Below are 16,638 nucleotides of genomic sequence, written 5' to 3' on the forward strand. Positions count from 1 at the left end.
GGTTGGTAATCACATGGAGATTTGGGGAGGGTGGAAGCTCTTTGCCCTTTCCTTATACCTCGTTCCATGCATCTCTTCTATCTGGCTTTTCCTGAGTTCTATACTTTTATAATAAACCATAATCTAGCAAGTAAAATGTTTCTCTGAGCTCTGAGCCACTCTAGCAAATTAAATGAACTCAAGAAAGGGGGTTGTTGGAACCTCCAATTTATAGCCAATAGGTCATAAGCACACGTGACAAACATACTGGTCAGAAAGTTGGAGAACAGTCTTGTGATATTGAAATTTCTTTTTTTTAAATTTATTTTAATAAACATATGGTGTATTTTTATCCCCAGGGATACAGGTCTGTGAATCGCCAGGTTTACACATTTCACAGCACTCATCATAGCACATACCCTCCCCAATGTCCATATCCCCACCACCCTCTCACAACCTCCCTCTCCCCAGCAACACTCAGTCTGTTTTTTGAGATTGAGTCTTTTATGGTTTGTCTCCCTCCCAATCCCATCTTTTCATTTTTTCTTTTCCTACCTCCCCCCAAACCCCCCACATTGCATCTCCACTTCCTCATATCAAAGAGATCATATGATAGTTGTCTTTCTCCGATTGACTTTTTTCGCTAAGCATAATACCCTCTAGTTCCATCCACGTCGTCGCAAATGGCAAGATTTCATTTCTTTTGATGGCTGCATAGTATTCCATTGTGTATATATACCACTTCTTCTTTATCCATTCATCTGTTGATGGACATCTAGGCTCTTTCCATAGTTTGGCTATTGTGGACATTGCTGCTATAAACATTTGGGTGCATGTGCCCCTTCGGAGTACCACATTTGTATCTTTAGGATATATACCCAGTAGTGCAATTGCTGGGTCATAGGGTAGCTCTATTTTCAGTTTTTTGAGGAATCTCCACACTGTTTTCCAGAGTGGTCGCATCAGCTTGCAATCCCACCAGCAGTGTAGGAGGGTTCCCCTCTCTCCGTATCCTCGCCAGCATCTGTCATTTCTTGACTTGTTAATTTTGGCCATTCTGATTGGTGTGAGGTTGTATCTCATTGTGGTTTTGATTTGTATATCCCTGATGCCGAGTGATGTGAGCATTTTTTCATGTGTCTGTTGGCCATCTGGATGTCTTCTTTGCAGAAATGTCTGTTCATGTCCTCTGCCCATTTCTTGATTGGATTATTTGTTCTTTGGGTGTTGAGTTTGCTAAGCTCTTTAAAGATTTTGGATACTAGCCCTTTATCTGATATGTCGTTTGCAAATATCTTCTCCCATTCTGTCAGTTGTCTTTTGGTTTTGTTAACTGTTTCCTTTGCTGTGCAAATGCTTTTGATCTTAATGAAATCCCAATAGTTCATTTTTGCCCTTGCTTCTGTTGCCTTTGGCGATGTTCCTAGGAAGAAGTGGCTGTGGTTGAGGTCAAAGAGGTTGCTGCCTGCATTCTCCTCAAGGATTTTGATGGATTCCTTTCTCACATTGAGGTCCTTCATCCATTTGGAGTCTATTTTTGTGTGTGGTATAAGGAAATAGTCCAATTTCATTTTTCTGCATGTGGCTGTCCAATTTTCCCAGCACCATTTGTTGAAGAGGCTGTCTTTTTTCCACTGGACATTCCTTCCTGCTTTGTCGAAGATTACTTGACCATAGGGTTGAGGGTCTATTTCTGGGCTCTCTATTCTCTTCCATTGATCTATATGTCTGTTTTTGTGCCAGTACCATACTGTCTTGATGATGACAGCTTTGTAATAGAGCTTGAAGTCCGGAATTGTGATGCCACCGACTTTGGCTTTCCTTTTCAGTATTCCTTTGGCTATTCGAGGTCTTTTCTGGTTCCATATAAATTTTAGGATTATTTGTTCTATTTCTTTAAAAAAAATGGATGGGATTTTGATAGAGATTGCATTAAATGTGTAGATTGCTTTAGGTAGAATAGACATTTTCACAATATTTGTTCTTCCAATCCATGAGCACGGAATATTTTTCCATTTCTTTGTGTCTTCCTCAAATTCTTTCATGAGGACTTTATAGTTTTCTGATTATAGATTCTTTGCCTCTTTGGTTAGATTTATTTCTAGGTATCTTATGGTTTTGGGTGCAATTGTAAATGGGACTGACTCCTCAATTTCTCTTTCTTCTGTCTTGTTGTTAGTGTAAAGAAATGCAACTGATTTCTGTGCATTGACTTTATATCCTGACACCTTACTGAATTCCTGTACAAGTTCTAGCAGTTTTGGAGTGGAGCCTTTTGGGTTTTCCACATATAGTATCATATCATCTGCAAAGAGTGATAGTTTGACTTCTTCTTTGCTGATTTGGATTCCTTTAATTTCTTTTTGTTGTCTGATTGCTGAGGCTAGGACTTCTAGTACTATATTGAACAGCAGTGGTGATAACGGACATCCTTGCAGTGTTCCTGACCTTAGGGGAAAAGCTTTCAGTTTTTCTCCACCAAGTGGAATAAATCCCACTTGGTCGTGGTGAATAATCCTTTTAATGTACTGTTGGATCCTATTGGCCAGTATTTTGGTGAGAATTTTTGCATCTGTGTTCATCAAGGATATGGGTCTGTAATTCTCTTTTTTGGTGGGATCCTTGTCTGGTTTTGGGATCAAGGTGATGCTGGCCTCATAGAATGAGTTTGGAAGTTTTCCTTCCATTTCTATTTTTTGGAATAGTTTCAGGAGAATAGGGATTAATTCTTCTTTAAATGTTTGGTAGAATTCCCCTGGGAAGCCGTCTGGTCCTGGACTTTTGTTTGTTTGGAGATTTTTGATGACTGTTTCAATCTCCTTACTGGTTATGGGTCTGTTTCTTCCTGGTTCAGTTGTGGTAGTTTATATGTCTCTAGAAATGTATCCATTTCTTCCAGATTGTCAAATTTGTTGGCATAGAGTTGCTCGTAGTATGTTCTTATAATTGTTTGTATTTCTTTGGTGTTGGTTGTGATCTCTCCTCTTTCATTCATGATTTTATTTATTTGCATCCTTTCTCTTTTCTTTTGGATAAGTCTGGCCAGGGGTTTGTCAATCTTATTAATTCTTTCAAAGAACCAGCTCCTAGTTTCGTTGATTTGTTCTATTTTGTGTGTGTGTGTGTGTGTTTCTATTTCATTGATTTCTGCTCTGATCTTTATGATTTCTCTTCTCCTGCTGGGTTTAGGCTTTCTTTGTTGTTCTTTCTCCAGCTCCTTTAGGTGTAGGGTTGGGTTGTGTATTTGAGACCTTTCTTGTTTCTTGAGAAAGGCTTGTACCACTATATATTTTCCTCTCAGGACTGCTTTTGTTGTGTTTTCATTATCATTTGTTTCCATGAATTTTTTCAATTCTTCTTTAATTTCCTGGTTGACCCATTCATTTTTTAGAAGGATGCTGTTTAGTCTCCATGTATTTGCATTCTTTCCAAATTTCCTCTTGTGATTGAGTTCTAGCTTCAGAGCATTGTGGTCTGAAAATATGCAGGGAATGATCCCAATCTTTTGATACTGGTTGAGACCTGATTTATGACCCAGGATGGGGTCTATTCTGGAGAATGTTCCATGTGCACTAGAGAAGAATGTATATTCTGTTGCTTTGGTATAGAATGTTCTGAATATATCTGTGATGTCCATCTGGTCCAATGTGTCATTTAAGGCCTTTATTTCCTTGTTGATCTTTTGCTTAGATGATCTGTCCATTTCAGTGAGGGGAGTGTTAAAGTCCCCTGCTATTATTGTATTACTGTTGATGTATTTCTTTGATTTTGTTATTAATTGGTTTATATATTTGGCTGCTCCCATGTTAGGGGCATAGATATTTAAGATTATTAGGTCTTCTTGTTGGACAGACCCTTTGAGTATGACATAGTGTCCTTCCTCATCTCTTATTATAGTTTTTGGCTTAAAATCTAATTGATCTGATATAAGGATTGCCACCCCAGCTTTCTTCTGATGTCCATTAGCATGGTACATTATTTTCTACCCCCTCACTTTAAATCTGGAGGTGTCTTCGGGTCTAAAATGAGTTTCTTGTAGGCAGCATATTGATGGGTTTTGGTTTTTTATCCATTCTGATACCCTGTGTCTTTTGATTGGGCCATTTAGCCCATTCACATTCAGGGTAACTATTGAGAGATATGAATTTAGTGCCATTATATTGCCTGTAAGGTGACTGTTCCTGTATATTGTCTCTGTTTCTTTCTGTTCTACTACTTTTAGGGTCTCTCTTTGCTTAGAGGACCCCTTTCAATATTTCCTGTAGAGCTGGTTTGGTGTTTGAAAATTCTTTCAGCTTTTGTTTGTCCTGGAAGCTCTTTATCTCTCTTATTTTCAATGATAGCCTAGCCGGATATAGTATTCTTGGCTGCATGTTTTTCTCATTTAGTGCTCTGAATATATTATGCCAGTTCTTTCTGGTGTGCCAGGTCTCTGTGGATAGATCCACTGCCAATCTAATGTTTTTACCATTGTATGTTACAGACTTCTTTTCCCAGGCTGCTTTCAGGATTTTCTCTTTGTCGCTAAGACTTGTAAATTTTACTATCAGGCGACGAGGTGTGGACCTATTTTTACTGATTTTGAGGGGCGTTCTTAGCATCTCCTGCATTTTGATGTTTGTTCCCTTTGCCATATTAGGGAAATTCTCTCCAATAATTGTCTCCAATATACCTTCTGTTCCCCTCTCTCTTTCTTCTTCTTCTGGAATCCCAATTATTTTAATGTTGTGTCGTCTTATGGTGTCGCTTATCTCTTGAATTCTCTCCTCGTGGTCCAGTATTTGTTTGTCTCTCTTTTGCTCAGCTTCTTTATTCTCTGTCATTTGGTCTTCTATGTCACTAATTCTTTCTTCTGCCTCATTTATCCTGGCAGTGAGAGCTTCCATTTTTGATTGCACCTCATTAATAGCTTTTTTGAATTCAACTTGGTTAGATTTTAGTTCTTTTATTTCTCCAGAAAGGGCTTTTATCTCTCCGGAGAGGGTTTCTCTAATATCTTCTATGCCTTTTTCGAGCCCGGCTAGAACCTTGAGAATAGTCATTCTGAACTCTAGATCTGTCATATTACCAAGGTCCATATTGATTAGGTCCCCAGCCTTCGGTACTGCCTCTTGTTCTTTTTTTTGTGGTGAGTTTTTCTACCTTGTCATTTTGTCCAGATAAGATTTGCTTTCTCCTCCTCTAGAATTCCACTGTTCTTGGTGAGGGAAGTTGGTCTTGGCTGGGTTTCTTGTTGATCTTCTGGGGGAGGGGCCTGTTGTAGTGATTCTCAAGTGTCTTTGCCACAGGCGGAATTGCACTGCCCTTGCGAGGGGCCAGGCTAAGTAATCCGCTCGGGTTAGCTTTTGCGAGCTTTTGTTCTCTGAACGCTTTCTGTAGCATTCCGGACAGGAATGAAGATGATGGCCTCCCAATCTCTCGGCCCATAGGAGCCGAGAGCTCGGGGTTCCACTCCTCAGTGCGCCCTCAGAGAAAAGCACCCAACCGCCCCACCTCCCTGGCCTGTGGTCACGCCTGGAGGAAAGCAGTCAATTGCTGGCGCTTGGAGAAAAGCGCCCGGTCGCTTCCGTCTCCGTGGCCTCCTGCCGTGCTCTGAGCCCACGCAGCCTGGGACTGGCACAAGGTAACCCCAGACTGAGAGCTCACTCCTCGGCTTTGTTGCTGTAGCCAGCTTCCCCACTTTAATACTTGCTGTGGCCGGCTTCCCCGCTCTAATACCTGCGAGCTCTGTGACACTCAGACACCCCCTATCCTTCTGTGACCCCGCGGGACCTGCGGTTATGCTGACCCTGCCTGGGCTTCCCCCCCAGTTTAGCCTCTGGAGCGATGTCCCTCCATGAAGCAGACTTTTAAAAGTCCCGATTTTGTGCTCCGTTGCTCCGCCGCTTGCTGGGAGCCGGCCCCTCCACCTGCGGTCTGTCTTCCCGTCGCTTTGGATTCACTTCTCTGCAGGTCCTACCTTTCAGAAAGTGGTCAATTTTCTGTTTCTAGAATTGTTGCTCTTCTTCTCTTCGATTCCCATTGGATTTGTAGGTGTTCACAATGGTTAGATAAGCTATCTAGCTGATCTCCTGCTACCCGATGTCATCTCAGCCTGCTACTTCTCCGCCATCTTGACTCCTGGTTGGTATTGAAATTTTGACCTATGGAAGCTGATACTGTCTTTAGGTAGATAATGTTGGAATTGGGTTGAATTGTGAGACACCCAGCTGGTGTTGAAGCATTGCTTGGTGGTATGAGGGAACCACTTGCCCAACACATATGTTGAAAATTGGTGCTTAGAACCCCTTTAACCACTCCTGTGATTTTCCACTACAATGCTGCACATTTCTAAAAGTGATCAACTAAGTTAAAAAGAAAATATCATCTACTCAACTGCTGGATTTCTGTTTTCCAAAGACATTGACAATACTTCCTCTCATTGAAAGAAAAATATTGCAAATTATATTTGTGAAATACTTAAGCATCTTCCAAATGAGTAAAAACTGGAGTTTTTAAATATTTATTTAACGGGAGGCCATGCTTACTTGGAGAATTAGACACATTCCATCAAATCTCAGAGAGCTGGTTAAGTTATCTTCATTACAGATGAACCATGCTCACATTTCTTGTTCTTCACGTAGTTATCTCACAAATTTCTATCCTGTTTTGAAATTCCTGGCTAACTCAAAACCAACCATACAGTACATACACAATAAATATTTGTTGTATGGTTAAAACAACAGGAAGATTGGGGAGGGAACTAATGTTTACTAAAGGTTTAGAAATATGATTAGCAGAATGCTACATATTTTTAAACTATTATCTTGCTTTTCTTAAAAAAAAAAAAAATCCTGCAAGTGAGGCGCCTGGGTGGCTCAGTGAGTTAAAGCCTCTGCCTTCGGCTCAGGTCCTGATCCCAGAGTCCTGGGATCCAGCCCCACATAGGGCTCCCTGCTCAGCAGGGAGCCTGCTTCCCCCTCTCTCTCTATGCCTGCCTCTCTGCCTACTTGTGATCTCTGTCAAATAAATAAACAAATAATCTTAAAAAAATTAAAAAATAAAAATTAAAAAATCCTGCAAGTTAGGTACACTTTGCTGATGCCTTGTATGTGATAAATGCTCAATATATCACAATAACCTAACTAAATGGATCACTATAACTGTTCAACTGTAGAGATTATAATTTACAGAAGCGTTTTAACCCCCCAAAACATCAGAGCACCAACTGGATTACCCATGTGCAGCAGGCTTAACACTAACATTTTTTTTTTAAGATTTTATTTATTTGACAGACAGGGATCACAAGCAGGCAGAGAGGCAGGCGGGGGTGGGGGGGGAAGCAGGCTCCCTGCTAAGCAGGGAACCCCATGTGGGGCTCCATCACAGGACCCTGGGATCATGACCTGAGCCAAAGGCAGAGGCTTTAACGCACTGAGCAACCCAGACGCCCCAACACTAACATTTTTATATCCACAAATTTTGTCTGGACAGAAAAATTAGCTCTAGAAATTTTTATGAATATAGAAACCATTGGCATTTGATTATCAGTTATTGCTCCATTCTAAAAACTGTAAAAATCAGCAACTTTATTTCAGAGTCAGAATTTTTCCCACTTCATTTGGTAAGTTAAAAAAGCTACAGAATTTCTGATAAGCAGAATACATACATTTTAGTATTCCACGCTAAAAGCAACTCAATTTTAATCTATTTCAGAAGTGCAATGGGAACTTATAAGGATATACATGTTCAAGACCAAGCTGGAAAATGAATTTTAATCAGAATTGAGGGAGACCAGATATGGACTTCCAGTATAAAATGATGTTTTTGTAGAACAAATGAAAGAAACTTTCTCAATGTTCTATTTAAGTACCATTAACAAAGGGAGGGGGAAAGCAAATAAAAAGGACAAAATGAACAACTGAGTAAACAAGATAACACTAAACAAAAAAATACCACATCATTACCACAAACTGTCAGATAAAAATTTATCAGACTCTGGAAAAACATTTCACTGACTGTAAGGCAGATGTCTGCTCATGTCTATGTAATCATCCAAGAAATATTTAAGTACCTTGTCCTGTGACATAATAGGAAATCCCCTAAGCTTCCTGTAGGCTACTTTTAGTACATTTTACAATGATTATTGATTACAAATGAGGTCACAAATTTGTTTTGCAGTAATAATTTAAAATGCGCATTGCCAGAAATTTATTATTCAAATGAAATGACTGATTGGCAGATTATATCTTTAAACATAGACAAACAACTTCTGGTGTTGGTTTTGTCTGTTGAATATTAGAAATGGTTCAAATGTTTCTGAGAGAACACAAGCAGAGGGAGGGACAGAGGGAAAGAAATCCTCCAGCAGACTCCCCATTGAACACAGAGGCCCACATGGGGCTCAATCCCAGGACCCCAAGATCATGACCTGAGCTGAACTCAAGAGCTGAACACTCAACTGATTGAGCCACGTAGGCACCCCTAAAGTAATTATTGATAGGTATATAATTATTGCCATTGTGTTGTTTTCTGGTTGTTTTTACAGTTCTTCTCTCTTCCTTCTTCTCTCTCTCTCTCTTTTTTTTTTTTTTTTAAGATTTTATTTATTTATTTGACAGAGATCACAAGTAGGCCGAGAGGCAGGCAGAGAGAGAGGGGGAAGCAGGCTCCCTGCTGAGCAGAGAGCCTGATGCGGGGCTTGATCCCAGGACCCTGAGATCATGACCTGAGCTGAAGACAGAGGCTTAACCCACTGAGCCACCCAGGTGCCCCTGTTCCTTCTTCTCTTGATTTATTTGTGGCTTGATGGTTTTCTTTAGTGTTTTGCTTAGATTCCCTTTTACTTACTGTGTATCTATTATAGGGTTTTGATTTGTGGTTACTATTAGGTTCATATACAACATCTTATGTGCATAACAGTCTATACTAAGTTGACGGCTGGTTAAGTTTAAACACATTCACAAAGTTCTAAATTTTTACTCCCTCCTCTTCTATGTCTGATGTACATTATATCATATATTACGTCTTTTATTTTGCATATCCCTTGGTTAATTTTTGTAGATATTTTGCCACTTTTGCGTTCTAACTTCGATACTAGTTTTGTAAATGATTCCTCAATTATTATTCACCTTTGAAATTTTTTCCTTTCATAATTTTCTTCTACTTGTGGCATTTTTATCTGCTTGAAGAATTCCCTTTAATATTTCTTGTACTGCTGCTTTAGTGGTGATGAACTCCTTCAGTTTTCTTTGGGGAATTTTTTTATCTCTCCTGTTCTAGGTAATAACATTGCTGGGTAAAGTATTCTTGTTTGTAGGATGTTTCATTTTGTTTTGTTTTGTTTTTCCTTTTAGCATCCCACATATATCTTGCTACTCCCTTCAAGTCTACAACATTGCTGCTGAAAATACCAGCTGATAGCCTTATGGGGTTTCCCGTCTATGTAGTTTTTCTTTTCTCTTGTTGCTTTTAAAGTTTTCTCTTTATCACTGTTTTTTGCTGTTTTAATTCATGGGCCTCCTCAGGGATAATCTTATTAGGGGCTGTGTTTCCTAGACCCAGATGTCTGTTTCCTTATCTAATTAATACAGCTTTCAGCTATTATCTCTTCGTATATGTATTATGCCCCCTTTTCTCTCTGTGTCTCTCTCTTTTCCTTCTGGGATCCCTATAATGTTAATGTTATTATGCTCATTGGTGTCACAGAGTTCCTTTAACCTGTTTTCATTTCTTTTTTTTCTTTTTTTTTTTTTTTTCCCGTTCAGCTTGGTTGCTTTACATTACCCTGTCTTCCAGATCACTGATCTATTCTTCTGTATCCTCTAATCTGCTGTTGATTCACACTATTTTCTTTATTTTATTTTATGTATTTATTTGAAAGAGAGAGAGTGCACAAGTGGGGGGAGCTGCAGGCAGAGGGAGAGGGAGAGGGAAAGGGAGAAGCAGACTCCTTTCCCAGCAGGGAGCCCAATGTGGGGATCGATTCCAGGACCCTGAAATCATGACCTGAACTGAAGACAGCTGTTTAAACAACCGAGCCACCCAGGCGCACAGATTTACTCTATTTTCTTATTTTAGTTACTGTATTCTTCATGTCTGACTGATTCCTTTTTATATTTTCCATTTCTTTTTTGAAGTTCTCATTGTGTTCCTCCAGTCTTTTCTCAAGTCCCGTGAGTATCCTTATTGCCATGACTTTAAATTCTTTACCAGGCATATTGCTTATCTCCATTTAATTTAGCTCTTTTCCTGTGATTTTGCCTTGTTCTTTGGGACATACTCGTCTGTCTCATTTTGTCTCACTCTCTGTGTTTGTTTCTGTTAATTAGGTAGGTCAGTTGTGTCTTCTGGTCTTGAAAGTAGTGGCCTTGTGAAGCGGTCCTGCGGTGCCTCCTAGAACAATCCCCCAGTCACCACAACCAGACACTCCAGGGGTGCCCCTCTGTGGGCTGCATGCACCGTCCTGTTGTGGCTGAGCCATGATTTCCCAGCCCGCTGCAATAACCAGCTTTGCCTGCTGAGGATGCCCTGGGCCATGTTTTCTATCTGTAGTATTGAGAGGACTGTTTGCACTGGTGGTGGTTTATTGGTGGACTGGACTGCGGTCAGCCTGGCTATCTAGTTAGCCTCTTTGCCACAGCTGCAGGCACCCTGAATAGCAGGGCTTGCTCCTTGCACGGCCAGCTAAGAAGCTAAGCTGTAGGAACTGTGGATTTGCTGGTGTATGGGCTTATCTATACCCCATCCCCAGGGCAGGAATCTTTCTGGAGTGGTGCTGGTCCTGCTGGGACTGCCTGCTGGGTATGGCTGTGCGGGGAGTTGTTTTGGAGGGTTGCCTATCAGGAAAGGTAGGTTAGATGGAGTGGGTTGACAGGGGAACATGGGGGCGGGGCACCTGGTGCTGCTAGCAAGGTTGGTAAAGTGTGTTATTGCTGCCTCTCACAAGCATTCTATCTAACTAGGCTGGGGGAGGGGAAGAGAAAATACCAGTTCTCAGTGCTTTTGTTCCTGGAGAAATCTCCCACAGATCCCTGTCCCTCCAGCACAGGTTCTGAGATTAGTCAGTATACTGCCGTCACATAACACCCTGGGGCTTTTCAAACTGCTGCTTCTTTGCAGTCTCTTGAGCCAAGTTATTTAGTATGCTCACTTTTTAAGGGCAGGAACGCAGTTTCTTATTGCCCTTTTGCTCTCCCCAAGTTAAGCCCTGCTGATTTTTAAAGCTCCTGGGATTAAGCTGTGCTGGTTTTCAAAGCCAGACATTATGGGGACTCATCTTTGCAGCAAGGTTCCCTGATACCAGGGAGACTCGTTGCAGGGTCCGATCCTCTCTTTTCCCTGTGCTTGTCATGTTCTTTTCTGTTTGTGGCTAGTCACGCGAGGAGTTTGTTTCTCATTCGCATCTCCACCCCTCCTAACATTTTTCATGTGGTCTTCTCGCTGTGATTAACTATGGAAGGTCTGCTCTGCCAGTCTTCAGGTTATTTTCAGTTGGTCACATAGATGTAGCTCTTATTTTGGTGTGCCCACAGGATGAGATGAGCTCAGGATCTTCCTACTTTGCCATCTTCCCAAAACTTTTTTTTTTAATAAAATATTTCATCAATGTATTGCCTTGAAATTAAAGGTTATTTCAAATGTAATTTTAACATAAACTGTATCTGAATATAAAATATATCTGAAATTCTTATGTAGTTATTCTGTATCACAATCTTTTGCTTTTTATTTTATTAAGCTTTTAAATATTAATTCTAGCATAGTTAACATACAGGTTATATTAGTTTCTAGTGTACAATATAGTGATTCAACAATTCTATACATTACTTAGTGCTCCTTGTTTTTTTTAGTTTTAAAGATTTTATTAATTTATTTGACAGAGAGAGTAGTCAGAGGGAGAGGGAGAAGCAGGTTTCCCACTGAGCAGGGAGCCTGAGGTGGGACTTGATCCCAGGACCTGAGCTGAAGGCAGATGCTTAACCGAGCCACCCAGGTACCCCATGATAAGTGTGCTCTTTAATCCCCATCACCTGTATTTCACCTATTCCCCCACCCACCTCCCCTCTTGTAACCATCAGTTTGTTCTCCATAGTTAAAAGTCTGTTTCTTGGTTTATTTCTCCCCCCAACCCTCCATTACTTGTTTGTTTTGTGTTTTAAATTCCACATGAATGAAATCATTTATTTGTCTTTCTCTGTCTTATTTTGCTTAGCAGTATACTCTCTAGCTCCATCCATGTCATGGCAAATGGCAAGATTTCATTCTTTTCTATGGATGAATCCTGTTCCACTGTATATACACCACACCTTCTTTACCCATTCATCTATCTATGGACACAGGAGCTGCCTCTCTAATTCGGCTATTGTAAATAATGCTACAATAAACACAGGGGCACATCTATCCTTTTGATTTAGTGCTTGTATTTTGGGGGTAAATACCTAGTAGTGTGAATTGTGGATTTGGGGTAGTTCTATTTTCAGTTTTTTGAGGAACCTCCATACTGTTCTCCATAGTGGCTGTACCAGTTTGCATTCCTACCAACAGTGTACAAGGATTTCTTTTTCTCCACATCCTTGCCAGCACTTGCTTCTTGAGTTTTTGATTTTAGCCATTTTGACAGGTTTGAGGGGTTATGTCATTGTGATTTTAAACATTTTTTTTAAAGGTTTTATTTATTTGACAGACAGAGATCACAAGTAGGCAGAGAGGCAGGCAGAGAGAGAGAGAGAGAGGAGGAAGCAGGCCCCCTGCCGAGCAGAGAGCCCGATGCGGGGCTCAATTCCAGGACCCTGAGACCATGACCTGAGCCGAAGGCAGAGGCTTTAACCCACTGAGCCACCCAGGCACCCCTGTCATTGTGATTTTGATTTACACTTCCTGATCATGACTAATGTTGAACATTTTTTCATGTGTCTATTGGCCATCTGTATGTCTTCTTTGGAGAAATGTCTGTTTATGTCTTCTGACCATATTTCAATGGATTATTTGTGGGGTTTTTGTGTGGTAAGTTGCCTAAGTTCTTTATACATTTTGAATACTAACACTTTATTGGGTATATCATTTGTGAATATCTTCTCCCATTTAGTAGGTTGTCTTTTAGTTTTGTTGATTATTTTCCTTGGCTGTGTAGAAAATTTTATCTCAGTGTAGTCCCAGTAATTTATTTTTGCCTTTATTTCCCTCGCTGGAAAAGACGTATCTAGAAATATGTTGTTACGGCCAATGTTAGAAAATTTACTGCTGGTGTTCTCTTCTTAGATTTTTATGGTTTCATGTGTGATATTTAGATATTCAACCTATTCTGAGTTTATTATTGTATATGGTGTAAGAAAATGGTCTAGTTTCATTCTTTTGCATGTGGAGGTCCATTTTTCCCAATACCATTTGTTGAAAAGCATTTTTTTTCTCATTGCATATTCTTGCCTCTTTTGTTGAAGATTGACCATATAATTGTCATTTCTGGGCTTTCTATCCTGTTTGATTGATCTGTGTTTTTGTGCCAGTACCATATTGTTTTGATCCCTGCAGCTTTATAGTATAACTTGAACTCTGGAATTGTGAAGCCTCTAGTTTTTGTTTGTTTGTTTGTTTTCTTTTTCAAGATTGTTTTGTCTGTTCAAAATCTTTTGTGGTTCCATACAAATTAGGATTGTTTGTTCTAGTTCTGAGAAAAGTGCTGTTGGTATTTTGACAGGGATCACATTAAATGTGTAGATGATTTTGGGTAGTATGGACATTTTAACAAAATGTATTCTTTCAGTCTATGAGCATGAAATAGCTTTCCATTTGTTTGCATTGTCTTTAATTTCTTTCATCAATATTTTATAGTTTTCAGGGGCATCTGGGTGGCTCAGTCGGTTAAGTGTCTGCCTTCGGCTCAGGTCATGATTCCAGGGTCCTGGGATCGAGCCCCACATCGGGATCCCTGCTCAGTGGAGTCTGCTTCTTCCTTGGCAACCCCCACCACCACTTATGCTGGCTCTCTCTCAAATACATAAAATCTTTAAAAAAATATTTTATAGTTTTCAGAGTACAGGTCTTTGGTTAAGTTTTTTGCTAGGTATTTTTGGTGTGACTGTAAATAGGATTGCTTTCTTAATTTCTCTTGGTTCATTATTAGTGTATAAAAGTGCTATGAATTTCTGTACATTGATTTTGTATCCTGCAGCCTTACTGAATTCATTTATCAGTTGTAATAGTTTTTGGGTGGAGTCAGCCTTACTGAATTCATTTATCAGTTGTAATAGTTTTTCATAGTTGTAATATCAGTTTGTAATAGTTTTTGGGTGGAGTCTTTAGGGTTTTTATATATAGTATCATGACTCCTGCAAATAGTGATAGTTTTACTTCTTCCTTACCAGTTTGGATGCCTTTTTTTCCTTTTTCTTTTCTGATAGCTGTGGCTCAGATTTCCGGTACCATGTTGAATAAAAGTGGTGAGAGTAGACATCCTTGTCTTATTCCTGATCTTAGGGGAAAAGCTTTCAGTTTTCCACCATTGAGAGTGATGTTAGTTAGGTGTGGATCTTTCATATATGGCCTTTGTTATGTTGAGAAATGTTCCCCATAAAGCTACTTTGTTGAGGGTTTTTATCATGAATGGATGTTGTACTTTTTTTTACATCTATTGAAATGATTGTAGAGTTTTTATCTTTTGTCTTGTTGATGTAGCACATTGACTAATTTCAATATAGAACCACTATGGTATCCTGGAAATAAATCCCACCTGATCATGGTGAATTATTTTTTTATGTATTTTTGGGTTCAGTTTGCTAATGTTTTGTTGAGGATTTTAACAGGAATATTGGTCTGTAGTTTTATTTATTTATTTTTATTTTTTTAATTTTTTGTAGTGTCTTTATGTGGTTTTGACACCAGAAGGTGGATGCCTTTTTTTTTTTTTTCAATGCCAGACAGTGAAGTTCTACATAATATTATTTTTCCTGTTTTAGCAGAGAAAGCTCGTGATCTTGACCCAATCAGGAACTGAGATGAATTGAGGTTGTGAGGCAGTTTTGACCATGTTCCATTCAGATTCCAATTCATATATGCTCTGACCATACGGATCTCCAAGGTTTCCAACTGGAGCTTTCTATGTTCACAAGGAAACCTCTCTATGATAGTAAATAAACTTGAATCTTTGTCTTCTTAGTACTGTAAGCCTACAAACTCTACTCTGCTCTTGAAGCCTTTCCAATGAACTTAGTAGCATACTGCCCTATGTTTCCTTATTCAGCACATTGTCTTAAAAGGAAAGCCAGCTGTAGTCAGTTTCATTCTTCCCTTTTTCCTGGGATTTTTGTCCCTTGAGTCTCTAATTTTGCCTCCTTGGCTACACAAGTGTCCAAAAACTCTGATTTATCTCTCTGTAAAAAGCATCTCTCAATTTGATCAAAGACCAGATTATTTTCAACTTACTTCCCTGTGTATAGATTCTGTGAATACCCCCAGAAAAAGAGCAGCTGTACAATATCTTGAATGTTCCTACTTCCTCAGAGTGTTGCCACATTTATTCCTATTCATTTCAGCAATAGTCTTTACAGATTTTTAAAGATCCATTATTCCTAGCTCTTTGTAGGACCATTTTTTTTTTTTCTTCAAGCATTTCCTTATACCATGACTTCATTTATTTAGTATATATTTCAGTAGTGACTATAGGCTATGGTACCGGCACTGTTCTAAGTGCTGGGAATATTGTGGTAACCTAAGATTCTCCACTGACAGATTCTATTAGAAATAATTAGACCATGAAAATGTATACTAATAAATATGTAAATTGTTAGATGGTGATAAGTTCTATGATGTAAGAAGATAAAAGGGATAGAAAGTGATCATGCCATTTCATATGAAATGTTCAGATGTCTGACTGTTAAGGAGCCATTTGATGGTGACCAGTGAAATATATGTATGTCTGGACAGTATGTTACTTACAGGGAATAGTTCATGCAAAGCTAAAGCATTTTCATGCGTGGTGATTTTGAGGAGCAAGTATGCTTGTATCAAAGTGAGGGAGGTGAAAATTGGTGAGATGACAGAAGTAGCAGTTGGTACATTGAAACCAATTATTCCAGGGCTTATATTTATACTTTCAATTTAACAGAAATAGAAAGCTATTCAAGTGTTGTTAGGAGAGACTATTTTTTTTATTTAAAAAGATTAATTTGGCTTTTTCCTATATTTAAAAAGATTAATTTGTGATTTGTTCCACATAGTACATCTTTTGTAATCATTCAGGCAAGAGAGGAGAGTGGTCTGAGCAAGCTAATGTGGAGTTTAGAAAGGCTTCTGAGCTAGGACTTCTGCTTGCATTCAAATGCCAACTCTGTTGATCATTACCTGAATAATCTGCTTGGTCTTTCGTACCTGAGTCCTAGAAAGGGCAGAGGAGGGTGGAATGGAAAGGATGAGGAATAGATAAAGAACATTAGATATGGTGTATTTGAAATGACAGCTGGGCACTCAGGTGGGAATGTAAATTACAGTCTGGAGCTCAATGGGTAGGTCCAGACTGAAACTATTTAGTCAGAATATGTACTCTATTTGAAGCTATGAGATTAAATAAATTCCTCTAGTTCAGTTATATAGAGATGAGTATCCAATAAGGACTAATGAAAGAGAAAATCACATGATAGAAATATCCTGGAGACTAACGTTAGAATATATTCCACAGGGAGCCTGGGT

Source organism: Martes martes, assembly GCF_963455335.1.
Source record: "Martes martes genome assembly, chromosome: 2".
Lineage (NCBI taxonomy): Eukaryota > Metazoa > Chordata > Mammalia > Carnivora > Mustelidae > Martes > Martes martes.